At 37.0% G+C, this 15,001-nt stretch overlaps 1 protein-coding gene across 6 annotated transcripts in view; it reads left to right on the top strand.

Annotated features, from left to right (window-relative positions):
• Positions 1–15,001, top strand: part of LOC129764463 (lissencephaly-1 homolog) — a 136,940-nt gene that overhangs the window by 57,319 nt on the left and 64,620 nt on the right. Inside the window, exon 1 of one of the 6 annotated variants that reach the window (XM_055763558.1) lies at positions 10,752–10,864. The exons of 4 other annotated variants lie outside the window; for them this stretch is intronic. The gene's annotated coding sequence lies outside the window, so the exon portion shown is untranslated. One more of the 6 variants, XM_055763556.1, reaches the window with a different exon arrangement.

The raw sequence follows: 15,001 nt of genomic DNA, 5'->3' as shown, positions 1-15,001 counted from the left end.
TCAATAATAAAACAATTTCAATAATTTAAAACAAAAGATCCCCTGCAAATGGTGCAATGTAACAAGCAGAACTAATTGCTTGATGTGGCTTCGCTTACCACGGGTTCGGCATCTGTACCTGAGAGTTATTGGGCAAAGTATGTAATGCCAAACTCAGCTATAACAAAGGTAACTACTCAGACATCCCGGATAGATACCCATCGAGAATAACAATCGATTTTTCCATCATTGTATTCAAGATCAGAATATGTTAAACATCTACTTTCAGAACAAAAAATTACTTCCGAGGGAGTCATGTTAGAATGATTGAACTCCTGGGAATCATTTTAATCAATCATTAACTACTGATTGATGACTACACTTATAGCGTTGAAATGTTTTAAAGCAAATTTAAAATAAACAACCATATTATAGCTACATTTAAACGCATTCATACTGTCTCATTTGGTGCCGATTATGGTAAACCTACAAAATAATTAGCACGGTTAAACCAGGCGGCGGCGACAGTCATTCAACACGCGAATAAAGCCATAATGCCACACACACACGATGAATCAGTGAACCGGTCATTCGCCGTCGGCTGGAATATGTCACCTCTATTCGCTTGTTCGAGAGCTTCCTCGCAAAGTGACTTCCACCCCGACAGAGGAGAACCGAACCATGATTTCTATATTTGGAATTGAGATTTCGTCATTCTTCCGTTGCTGCGGCGGCATCTCCGACTGTCGTATCCACGTGTCATATATCTTGCTTGACTCCTGGCACAGCGAATCTTCGACGCCAATAAACTCAATCCGGGAAAGGCATTTTTATTGCATACTAACGCTAATCCCCCCAACTATTCTGGGGAAGATACACGGCGGCCTAAGATCTCCGTATCGTTTGTGGAGTGTGTCTTTCTTCTGTTCACAAACTGCTATTGATCAAAGTGTTTGAGACGGGCGAGAATCATGGGTCACTCGTAACACCCACGGATACTCTTCGGTTGTCCCGGTTTCACCCGGATAAATGCGTCACAAATGAGCAAACAAGAAATAAAACTAATTTATACTAGGAGCATGAATGGCTAATAGGAGCTGAATGCTTGGTTAATTTGAGTAAACGAACGAATTGTGGTCACAGTTATTAGCCGCCGTTTGGGCCCCGAAATCAGCGAAGATCGCCTCAAAGTTAATTCGTGAAGAAAGAAGAGACGGTTCAAACAATCATCGATAGGTTCGAAAAACTATTTCCACATACGGGAGCAGCAGCATGTGAACCTTAGTAGCGCGAATGTTCCCACGACGAAATTTGTACGACGTGACTTGTTTGGTTAAATGCAGTAAATAATAATGGGTAATCTGAGATAATGCACTATTATTTCGCTCATTAGCTTCCTCAGTCGAGGCCCTGACGAAAGGGTTTCTCTCGAGCATACCCATTTTGGTTTCTTTTTTTCCGCGAAAACCCTGAATGTCGCGCGCGGTACTCACTAAATGATCACCAAATACTTGACGACTCGGAAAAGCCCTTCACCATCATCACCATAAAACACACTCTGCACACGCGGAGGTGTACAATAAATTCGCCGGATGAAAGCATGTAATTACACACTTTCGATGGCGGCATTTGTGTAAGATTCCACCAGTCAGTAGTTCGTATGGACACATGATGGTGACCGGAATCAATGAGCTCACTATACCAAAGTGAGATGCGCCTGGGAAAACGGGCGGTGCAGGCGAAGAATGGGAGAAAAAGTTCAATATAAATAAATTAAGTCACGAATCTCTCAGCCTCCGCGCTGAGGTGATGACCACGGAAGCGTCGGATTTGAATAGACACAGACGTAAATTGAATATAGTGGAAGAATTTTGGGTGAAACTCCGAATAAACGAAAGTTTTTGCTGCGGTTGTGGCTCTTTGTTTTTTTTCCATAAATTAGGGAATTTATCTCGATCATGCCGTTGGTTGTACTTCTAATTTGATGCAGAGATGAAAGGTTTTTATTGCTGTCACACAGGAGGAGATGGTGCATACGAGGTCAGCGGGAGTCTCGACGATCGTGGTGAGTTCAACGTGGAATAAAAACAAACCAAGAGAAGAATTACATAACCGACGTTATGTTCACAAGAGTTCAGAAGGTTGTGCCACCAGTTGATACCATGAGAGATGTGTGCCTTGAAGATTCTTTTATATTATTTTACTCTGTCGTGTGGACGACATGAAATGTGTAAGAAAATGTTTCAGGGTACTGCGATTATTTTTGTTTTCGGATACTTAACGAAACGAGTTGAATGCCAACCAGTACATGGTAATAACAGCAAATTATAGCTAATAAATGTACTTTAAGTAATATTTTATGGCAGACTCGACCATTCAGGGTCTCTCGTAAACGTTCTGTTTTCAAAACGATTTTTTCATATTTTTTGATTTTATAATTTATATTTAGGAAATCGATTTGACCATAAATACCGAAAAAGAGCACTCTCAGAATCAAGTTAAGCAATCAATAATAAATATGGACGGCCATATTACCCATAACTTCGGGTCAAATGGTCTATTCTAAGATCGCATTTACTCGTTCGAGCACTTCGAATAATATTTGCCGATAAATAGAGACTTTAATCTCACGGACACACAATCAAGCCTTGGTTTCATATAACAGCCAAACAAAGCATATCCAGGAGGAAATGGATCAGCTTGTATGTTTGATCTATGTTTGCTAATTCATCATGCGCAGGAACTAATTGAAGGCAACCATAATCACATCCGTAATTGGGTTTGTCGAATTCCAAATCCCAATTATGGATGCCATGGTCTTAAATCTTAAGTCTCTTAAATCTCAAATTTTCGAGCTTTGAATATCTCGAATAGGAATCCCTTAAGTCTAGTGAATGTAAAATCTCTTGAATCTTAAATATTTCGAATTTTTAATAGCTGGAATCTCAAATGTCTTGAATCTCAATCATTTCGCTACGAGCGTCGTCTACAGGCGACATCCGCGCGATGAGCTGTGTGTTCGAGCATCGTCTATAGACGATATCAGGGTGATACTGCACGTCGATCACACTAGCGCGATATGCATACTTCTCGGCGCAGTGCTCCGTTCAGCGGCAGCACTCCGACGGAGCCCACTGCCGAGGGTTAAATATCTGGATTTATCAAACTATCAAATCTTGTAGAATTAGAATCTCTTGAACCTGAAATATTTTGAATCCCTTGAGTCTCTTGAATCTTAAGTATCTGGAATCTTAAATTATTGGGATCCCTAATCCCTTGAATCCTAAATCTCTTGAATCTTTCAAATTTCTTGAGTGCAAAATCTGCTTAGTCTTTAATCTTCAATCATCAGTCAATCATCGATCGTCATTCGAATTTAAATCTTTGGAATCCTAAAATGTCTTGAATATTGAATACCTAAAATATTGATAAATCTTTTGAATCTAATAAATATTTTGAATTTATTAGGTGTACCGGTAAATTTCTTCGGTTTTACAACAGATGGCGTAACCAGTGAATCAAATTTCCAGATATTCGTTGGAAAGCTACTGTCATTGCGCGTCTTTTTCAGTATATGTCAAAAAGTTGAAGCGTAAACAACATAGTTTTTTTCCACTTCGAATATGTCGAATTTCGTACCAACGAGTGTGTTTTTGCGGGGAGTGTCGAATCGTTACTGGCGATGAAAAGTGGGTCCATTACGACAATCCTAAACGTCGGGCAACATATGAATACCCCGGTCATGCATCAACATCGACGGCCGCGCGGAGTATTCACGGCCAGAAGATTATGCTGTCTATTTGGTGGGACCAGCTGGGTATGGTGTACTATGAGCTGTGAATGGTACTATGAATGGTACCGAATGAAACCATTACGAGGGATCTCTACTGACGACAATTGATGCGTTTCAGTCTTGCACGATGACACGATAAAGTTATTTTGCAGCACGACAATGCTCGGCCGCATGTCCCGAAACCGGTCAAAACATACTTGGAAACGCTGAAATGGGAGGTCCTATCCCACCCGCCGTATTCTCTAGACATTGCTCCGTCCGACTACCATTTTCGATCGATGCAACATGGCCTGGTTGACCAGCACTTCTCCAATTCTGATGATGTCAAAAATTGGATCGATTCGTGGTCAGCCGACAAACCGGCCAATTATTTCAGCGAAAGGATTCGTGAAATGGGAAAAAGTTGTGACTAGCAATGGGCAATACTTTGAATATTAAATTTGCAGAATAAAACATTAATTGAAAAAAAAACGAAGAAAAATACCGGTACTCCAATTTAATAATCGGCAAATCGGTAAAATCTCTCGAATTTCATCCTTGAACCTTAAATATTTCGAATCGTGAATCTCTTAAATCTGAAATTGCTCGAATGACGAATCTCAAATCCCTTGAATCTCTTAAATCTTTGAAAGTTTAAGTTCTGTATATTTTGAATCTTAATCTTTGGAATCTAAAATCTCTGGAATCTTGAATGCCTTGAATCAAAAATATCTTGTATTCTGTATCTTTCGAATAATGAATCTTTAGAATCTGAAATATTTAGGATCTTGAACGTTTTGAATCTTAAATATTTAGGATCATGTATCTTTTGAATCATGAATTTTTTGAAATATGAATCTTTTGAATCTTAAATCTGTTGAATTTCAAATTTCTTGAATCTTGAGTTTTTTTTAATCCATAATTCTCAAATCTCCTCAATCTTGAATACCTGGAATCTTGTATCTCTTGAACCTTAAATCTCTTCGTTCTCTTAAATCTTTTAAAATCTCTGAAAATTTTAAATAATAAATAATCAAATAAGAAATATCTGGAATTATGTATATTTAGAATCATAAATCTTTCGAATCAGAAATATTTGGACTTGAATGTCTTGAATGTCTGAAACCTAGAATCTTGTATCTCTCGAATCCCGAATCTCTTGAATCTTGAATCTCTTGAATTTCGAATCTCTTTAACCTGAAATCCCTTGAAAGGTACATATCTTGAATCTCAAATCTTTTGAATCTCGTAAATTCTCTGAATATTTTGAATTTAGAATCTTTGGAATTTTAAATGTTAAATTTAATGAATCTAAAATATCAGGAATCTTGTATCTCATCAAATGGGAATCTCGCGAGTCTTAACACTAGAACTACCGACAGTTATTATATACCCATTTCTAACAAAACCTATCACTTTGTCCGGTGTGATATTTTGTTGTCAAAAAAAAATATTTGGAATATCCGTAATCTCAAATCTCTCGGATCTTTAATCTTTGAATGTAAAATTTCTGAATCTTAAGTCTTTTTGAATCCCTCAAATCTCTTGAATCATAAGGCTATCGAATCTTAACATACTTCGCCCTTAAATTCTTGAATGTAAAATCTCTGCATATTTGAATCCTCAAATTTCTGAAATCCCAAATTTCTTGAATCTGGTAGGGGAAAGCGGCCCTGACCCGACCCCTATTTTTGCAACGGCAATTCATCACATACAATTTTCATTTTTTGGCGACTTCGGCATAAACTATGTTTTATGCTGGTCGGTGTTGGTCATGAGTGATGGAAAAGTGGAAAACAGAGACCAAATCGGGAGTCCCTGTTTTCGACACCTTCAAAAATGGTGGTCCTAATCCTACCCCCCCCCCCCATGGTCCTGGACCGACCTTCCATTTTTTGCAGCAAAACTACTCCCAATTGGCCGGAAATGACATACACCCCCAATTATATAGATAACTATCTGAACCGGCAAACTTCGTCCCGCCCAAAATTTATTTTTCGTTTTCTTATAGCGAATTCGTTTTTGTTCAGTTTCAACCTCAGTGCCGCACTAACTGCTGTCAAAACGTTTTTTTATTCAGTCAGTTTCGCACTCAGTGTCGCACTGGTTCGCCCCGAAAGCTATTAGTTTCGCACTGAGATGTTTCACGGGTTGGCACTCGGGTTCACCAATACAACTATACCGAACTGTCAAGTTCCGAGTATATTTTGGAAAATCTAAAAATAAAAACTATGAAGATGAAAAACTTGCTGCTTTTGCTTTTGTATTATTGGAATCGTAATCCAATTCGGATTCTGATTTTGAAAGTATATTCGAGCAGACGGCATTAAGCTACGTGTGCTTTCATTGGGAGGCGAAAATAATGATGGATATTCAGGTGGAATAAACCTGCTTTCAAAATCAAAATTATGAATGAAAATTTACTTTAACGTATCGAATATTTATTTCATGTGATGAAATAAGAGGTTTTTTTTTCGATATCACAGAAACATATTGAACGAAAACTGTGGCTAATGATGATTTTATATTATAATAGTAATTATTTGTGGAAAAACCAGGAAATGCATCGACAAATGGTTAAGTAAGTGTCAGAACTACATGTTTTAAGTAATAAAACAATATGAAGTGAAAACATTCATTCAAACTTTTATATTTTTACACTGCACTTGGCCCTGCTGATCTGATAGAGAATAATTCACCTCCCAAGCATTAATATCGCCATTAGACGTCGACACTGTACATTTATCGTCGCGAATATAAACAAATCAGACTATATAACGCACACCAACAAAACACCGCATTCGTAAACTGAAAACGTTTTTTTATTACAGAGTCAGTTTGGCACTGACTCAGTTTTAAAAACGAATTCGCTATTACTAAGCTATAGGAGTGAGTTTTAATACATTAAAATCTATTTCCACTTTCGAACAAAGATCAATTTTGCTAGCGCAAACATCAAATGGATTAACAACGCTTGTCACTATGAAATTGTGGAACATATCCATTTCCCCCGTTAGGGAGGGGGGAGGAATGTCAAACATCCATAGAATCGTTTCTTGTCCCTTAAAACCTTCACATGTCAAATTTGGCTTCATTGTCTTGATTGGTTTTCGAGGTATGCAGAAATTTGTAATTCATTCGTATAGCACGGATTAGGGCAACCTTCCCCTATCTTTTAAATCTTTACCTTTTGAATCATGAATTCAAAAGATTCATAATCATAAATTTATTGAATCTTCAACCTAAAAATCAGGAACATGAAATCGAATCTAAAATATGAAGTTACTCGTTTTTCCGACCTCAGAACTTGAAAGCTAGAGACTGATGTTCAGTTATGAGATCAACAGCCAACGTATGGATCTGAAAAATATATCTGAATTCCGAATCAAAATCCGTAATCCAATATCTGATCTAATGATCCAAGATCTTGACTCAGAATGAGAATCTTCAATTTCAGTTTGAGTTTTTGATACAATAATCATGAAGCTGCGGTCGCTATCTAAAATGGATTTCAAATTTGAATCCATTGATCAATTATAAACGTGCAGCTTGCTATTTGATATTCTGGAATACTGGAACTGGAATTATCTGAAATTGAAATTCGAATATGAAGACTCAATTTGAGCTAAATATTCGAAAAATAATTTATTTGGAACATTCGATACAGAGCTTGCCTTCCGAATAACTAAACTTTCATCAAACTTGAATTACAATCAATCAACACACGAAAGGTATACAAAATTTACCGACGTGGGATTATATCTTTCTTTTTGAGTGCCGTACAAGAAAGCATATAATGTTTTAATGAAATAGTTTTAGCATCGATAAAACTTCTGTCGCTCACAGATTTTGATGATTTGCATTGTAATGGGATTTGATTTGTTATGCACCAGTGAATAGTAAATAGATTAGATTGGCGAACATTCAAAAGCATGTATCATTCATTTTTCTGTGCTTACCACAGGGCACCGGGTGAGAGTATAAAATATGTCATTTGCCATGTTATTCAAGTATTAATAGCTCACCGAGTCAGCGATTAATTTATGGAAGCTTTCCACGTGGCCTTGAGATTGAATTTTGTCTTTTTCAAGGTTAGAAGCGAATTAACTAAAAAGTTTAAAGCTTCTATGTCTTCAATATTTTTACTACTGTTAGGCACAATTCAGTTGTTGCTCTGCTACCGTTACAATTGGCCCTGGTTGATTGTTACTGATAAAAAAATGGAATTGAATAAAATAATTTCGAATAACAACGACAACAATGCGGTCGTAATCTAGGCCTCACCTCGTATAATTTTTCACATTTTTTATAATACTATTCAATAGCCTTAAGGGGGTATTCTAGTGTAGAAACACGAATTTCGGATGTTTTTTCGAATTCCGTAAAAATAAAACAAAGAATATTCAACTACCCATTATATCATTATTTGTTCATCTATCTTTTAACAATAAAACAAAAATTGGTCGAAGAAAAAATATTCATAACTAGTAAAGCTAAGAGCTAATGAAGTGAGAAGGTTAAGAAAAAAGTTGTGCCATGATTCCAGCCCTTCTGGTAATCTGAAACAAAAACATCGAACAGATTCTGAATCAGTAAAGATGCCGCTATCGCATGAACCTCGGGCAAGTCACAAACATCTTTGTAGACAAAATGCGGTTTAAAACGTTTTTGTACGTTGTTACGTTTTGTTACGTTACGTTGAAAAAACTAGTTTTGAGAAAAACGCGTTTGAAGTTCATTGTTATGGCCGTACCAGGTTAGATACCGCATCACTAAAATGGCTCTAGCTCGGTAAATAATAGGATTTTCGATAAGTCCTTTCTAGACTACAGAACTATGAAGGAAAAAAATTGATTTTTTTCGAATTTCTAGACTTGAATTACTCCCTTAAGAAAATATACGTAAGTATGACTGTGAAAAAAACCCTTTTTTTGTTTTCAAAGTTTTTATTTGAATGCTTGACGAATTACATTGCGGAATATTTGATTAAAGGTCATTATAGGATACAACATAACGAAGTTAGCCAAACATTCAACTAGAAACTAGAAAAATAAAAAAAAAGTGTCGCTATCAAATGGGGTTATTCTTTCTCGCGTCTGAGTAGACAGACCCTTTAAAACTTTATTCATTTATACTGAAGACATCTAGGAGTACTCTTCATGAAATGCAATGTACCTAATTTGCCATACAAATGAAACACAAATTCTCATACTGGTAGAGTGAAACGGACAGCTTCTAGTGGGGCAGTCAAAAAGTTAATGAGAGAAAATCCAATTCACGTGCTCTATCTTCCTCTGGGTTTGTTTACACTTCAGTTACTGGACAGACAAATGATTAGAGAGAGAATAAACAAAATGTTTCCTCTCGGTCACGATAAACTTCTACACTTTGCGTGTTACATTATCTGTCTGTCATACTCCTACCATATGTTTGTTCGTGGGAGATACTTTTCTGTGAAACATTTGAGCTATCGATTCGAAAAACAGTTTATTGAACTGCAAAAACTGCATTTGAGTTATTTGTAAAACATAATTTTTGAAAGATATAATCGAAGTTCTTAAGACAGTCATTACCCCTAGCTCCCCTATACATCATATACATAGCTGCTTCCATACATTCCTTTATATGAATGTGAAATTCAAAAATGTATAATGGATTCTTTTTTACGCGATTTTAACGTGAATTTGTTGCGCAATTTTCTTGAAATTGCAAGATTTTTTAGGCGATTTGCACGAAATTATTCATTTTTTACGCGACTTGCTTGAAATTACGCCACTGTTTTTTACGCGATTTTCTCGAAATTACGCGATTTGGCGTTGCCTATTGTCGCCTCGTTGGAAAAAGAAATACGCTTTTTTTGCCCGTGATTTAATCGCCTAAAAAATAATTCAGTGTATCTTGAAATTTTGACGAGTATGGTTTGAAGGTTAATCCGACACAGAAATCTGTCGTTGTTGTGTGATCTCCGTACCCGATTCGAAATTTATTGTGTGATATGTGTGTGTATTCTGCGAATCAGCGATGATGACAAGCAACGACAAGCGGCATTAGTTCCGTCTAATACTTCTATTCGACGCAATCGTCTGTTTCTTGGGTTCTTCAAGGCCGCACTATCTTCGAAGTTATGTTTGCTGATTTGCATGAACGATGGAATTTTATTTTGACAACATCAACTATTCATCACACCAGCGTGATCATCTGTTTAGTAGAAGGCCAAACATCACTATTAGCGATGTATAAATTTATCAACTCAACTCAACAATCTAATTTTGTTTTCCGAAATTGCAAACATCATCAGTACAGGCGACCACAATCTGTTCCTTATCTAGCTAGAACCTTTGTCGACACTTCGGTGCGAGAGGGGAATCCAATTAAAATATAAACATTCCACAACATCGTTATCGGCACCCGGCAGGCCCAAGATGAGCCAGAGAATGTGACTAGGATGTGATCCGTTTTATGGCATATTGCTTTGAATTAATCATTTTTGCATGTTTCAGTTGTGACTGCATCATCGTGATCACATGTGTAGTCAGCCATAGTCGACACTCTGCTTTGCACTACCAAGGATCGTTACCATAAATATTCCAAAATAATTACATACAAAATGCTGAACGCGCGCACCGCTTAGTCAAAGAGAAATAAATCCCCACATCAGCAATTTGAGTGTCGTCGGCGGCGGCTGTGTTGTTGTTTCAACCTTATCCGTATGACGAAAACGCAGGACAATACAAGACAAGAAGTGCTATCGAATATCACATTGTTGAGCTTCACCCACGTTTTGCTTTTGTCTCCCAAAACGTGACTTAACCACAGCGAAAATATCGAATAAATGCGATGGTGTGGTTTTCGAAACGGTAACACCAGGTTGAACATTGGAGGTTTTGTGTTGTTGTTGTTTCGGATCTGGGATCTGGAACAATGCTGCGAAGGGCTAACTAATGTGATGATGCTCTTCCGAGGAAGCGCCGAGCGAACACCCGTCTCAGTATTTCTAGAAACGTGCAAGTCGTGGGAAGGGTTTGTTCAGTGACGGTGGAGTTGTTTTTTAAGTGTTTTACAAGATCCGGAGTAGTATTTTGGTTTGCCTTTTTAATCAGTATCCAAATTCAAGTAAACACGATGAACATTATCTTCCTCTTGTAGTGCTTAAGCGGATCAAACGATCCGGTTTCCTTATTATTTTGTAAATGTTGTCGCCCGTATCTTACATCCAGTTGTTGTGGCCCTAGAATGGCTTAAAAAGTTAATTTCCAAGGAAGCCGTAAAAGTCATATCTCGGAGATGAAAATTATACACAAAGAACGTTCTCCGCTAGTTCACACCAAGACAAAATAATGAACATTTATGCCCGCAGCTAAGATAGGTTATGTTAGCTGCTTGTGATGAACTTGTCACCATCGGCAATCCACGAAGAAAAAGAACAAAACAAATTATTCACATGATAGGAACGCGTCTTCAATTGATCACAAAAACCACTGCCTGAGAAATCAATTAATCATCCCCGAATGGTGAGATTTAACAATCAAGAGTGCTAGAAATATTAGGTCTTTAACAATGAACGAGTGACCAACTGAAAATTTCAGCTCATTAACTCATTAACGACCAAGTTGTAGAAAATATTTTTTGACGAAAGCCATTGGTGTAATTTTGAACTGTTCAAGTGTTGAAGAGACCCTAATATTTAAGAATTATTTTTCTCCCATCTTCCCTTTTTCTGGAAATTACTGTTCGAAAAATCGAACATTGACCAAAACTTTTTCGCAATAACAAACACACAGTGAACAAGAATGTGTTCGCTTTTGTCACCAATGGTGGGCGACTGCACAGTGACGCGACAAATTGTGAATCGAGTTCATCGTCGAAACACACCGTTCATTCGACGCTCCATATCCTCTTCAATTGTTTCAACGTTCCTAACGTCCGCCACCTTAACGTTGTATATTACTTGCGTCATTTTCATTGGTACTACGTTCAGATTTATCTGTCAAACAACACGTTTTGAAAGTATTCTGAGTGACGAACCTTAGATCAGGGATTTTCAAATGGTGCCCGCGAAGCTTTTGCAAGTGTTTCCACTTGGAAACCCTATCTGAAAAAATATTTGTGCTCATATAACGTCATATGAACATACTGTCAACGTGTAGAAAAATGATTATTCAGCATTGCAGATGCTTCGTCGAATATTTTGGTTTAAAAAATGCTCCGGCAATAAAAAAAACTGAAAACTCCTACTTTAGAGCAGAGATTCTCATACTATTTTTGGCAAGAGTTAACTCTTCCTAAAAGAAGTGATATCATCCCACCTATAGCCCAATTTCTTAAAAAAATATATCTAAGCAATATTATCATATTATCACAAAAAACTTACCGATTCAAAAACTTTGCGTTTGATTTAGTCAGAAAACTTGACATCATTTCCTCATCAATAAATGAATATTAAATTCAGTGAACATCAAGTGTAATAATTATTTATTATTAAAAATACAACAATAATACTTTCTCCTAAAATATTATAACAAGTTGGTTCACGTAACACAACTTATACAGTATCTTGAAAGTTTCAAATAAGAACTTGTGTTAAGGGGGTCGATTTTTAGACCTCGCCGACCCCCAAAATCAGTTTTCGTTAATGTCCGACTTCCGACTTCGACCACTTTGAGAATCCTTGTTCTAGAGTATGTGTGACCACAGTGCAAGTCGGAATAAATGTCTTGGACGATAATTCCCCTGATTGTTCCGAAGAGTGAAGACGGATTTTGCACAAATGTTAAACAATGAGTACTTGATTCACATTATTACTTCATTAATCATTCTGAATTATTTTTTATATACATGTGGTTTGTCCTCTAACGAAACAAACAAGAGAGTGCGCTTGATAGATGTGTATCGTGTGATGATTCGAGTAGACATGTACTCGAAGGCGACTGCGACTGCGATTGACAACGATCAACAAAAGCGACGTGAGGTAGAATACATTCACTTGCGAGACACTGCTATGAGCAACGCCGACACAGCCTTTTCTATTGCCTGACCAAAACGTAATGCATTGTCATGAGATAATAGCACGTACGTCCAAACAAAAAAAAAGTCTGCAATGAGTGTCATTACAAAATTATACATATTCAATCCCACAAGATGCTGGATGTATTCGGTTGAATGACGAAAGCAAGTATTATCGATAGTGTAATTTCCTCGGAAATTCCAGATCCGTCTACTGATCAACTACTCGCCCGTATACTGAAATCCGAATCGAACCTTGGCACGCAATTCAACAAAGACGACTTTGTGCTTCATGTTCCATTTTTGTGAAGCGAAAATGGTAATGGATTTTCAGATGGAATGAACACGCTTTCAAAACAAACGCAAACTCAAAAAAATAGCCAAAATATTTACTAGAAATAAATTATTTGATACTTGTACTGTAAAGCATTCATATTCTCCAACTTTTCGCTACCCAAATTCATATTTGTGACATCCGTGATTCCCAGGCTGAGTGGTTAGTATCATATATGTCGGGGGTTTCTTAAACGCGCGTAAAAAATCGTGTATTTTCGAGCAAATCGCGTCAAAAAAGTCAGGTGAAAAGGAACCCAGTGTACTTTCAAACGGCGAAGTTACTATAGGGGAATTAGAACCATCTAAGAACCAGAAAAACAATTCACGCACATACAACAGAATTGTAGAGTAAGAATGAGGTACGGTACACGCGTGGAATCAAAAGAATGATACAAAATGTATTAGTTAAATTAGCAGAATATTTATTCAAAATTTAATAATTTATTCAATAATAAAATATAAATAACTAATCAATCTGAATATTCAAGGATTGTACTTTACTACCAGTGTTGTAAAAGGTTGAAATCTTTGGTAATCATCACATACTGCCCTTGCGCGAGAGTTACGGCTCAATATGTACTGTGAATGTGACCAAGAATACATTGCTCGATTCCAACAGTCACATCAGAAATAAAAGCACAGTCGCATACACGACCATCAGTTGAACGTTTATATGTTCTCTCTTTCTACCGAACGGGCACTGAAAAGCGGTGAAAATATGCTATTTTCATTCTACGAATGTGTGTCATCCATCTTTTAATTCCGGCTAATTCTGATTTCATTCTTTTTCTCATTATTTTGCTTTCAAGCGTACTGCACATATACATCCACCTCCTTACTCACACATCCATACACGATGGATGGTATTTAGATGGATTGCTCGTATCAAAGCAACCGTCAAACTCTACCCTATCATTTGCGAATGTGTTGAATGAACGTTTTAAGTGGTGAGCGTTCCCCGTGAACACTGTTGTTTAATTACAGGACGATGAATATCTAATGAATAAGACGAAAAAAGTCGAAATGTCATATGAAATTTTTAGTTCGACAGTCGTTTGACTGTTCATTTTATGATGTTCATTAATGACACAGCACATACGTCTCCATAGTCATACGATGGTGACCACTAGCAAGACTGCTTACTAGTATAGCCTATTTCGTGACATCGTGTTTTTCAATTAGACGAGTTCTACTATTTTTTCCGGTTATAATTGAATTTTTAGATGTGAAAAAAAAAATTCTTTTCAATCGTTCGAATAAAATTCATCGCAATCAAAAGAAGTTGATTTCGATGAATTGGTTTGAGAAAATCACTAAGAGTATCACCACGCATCAGTTTTTTGCAGTGAATTATTCACGAATACGAACCACACAAATAATTAGAAGATAAAAATCAATTCTCTCGTAGCCTTGAAAAATGCAGTTGGAAAACTTGAAAGTTATAGAGGCGAGTAAATCTTTTTTAATGTAAAGCTTCAATCCAACACAGCATCCTATTATTGAAGTTAACTCTTATCCCTAAGGAATGCCGTTGGCTGCTCGCTGGCAGACTAGAATTAAAATCCCGAAGATCATTCATTATTGAGAATGAAAAGGCAAATTTTATACTCACACTCGGTACAAGGGCAAAGTCTAAGAGCCCATTTATGCAGGTCGATCAGCTAGATTCACATTTGAACCGGCACTGAACTGAAGAACCAATAACGCACAGAACACTTACCGGAGCAATGGGAAGAAGGGTCTGTCCCATCTATAAAAATGTGACTTGTTGAATTGTGAGAACTACCGTGCAATCACGATCCTGAATGGTGCCAATAAAAATATGTCTCAGATTAAAGTTAAAAAATAAATTCGACAACGAACCACATTTTTCAACTGCAGCAGATCCCCCAAAGGCCCGCGAGTATCAGG

The sequence above is a fragment of the Toxorhynchites rutilus genome, chromosome 2 (assembly GCF_029784135.1).
Source record: "Toxorhynchites rutilus septentrionalis strain SRP chromosome 2, ASM2978413v1, whole genome shotgun sequence".
In the NCBI taxonomy this organism is placed as follows: Eukaryota; Metazoa; Arthropoda; class Insecta; order Diptera; family Culicidae; genus Toxorhynchites; species Toxorhynchites rutilus.
The sequence above is the reverse complement of the archived record's forward strand: the minus strand, read 5'-3'. Positions and strand labels throughout refer to the sequence as shown.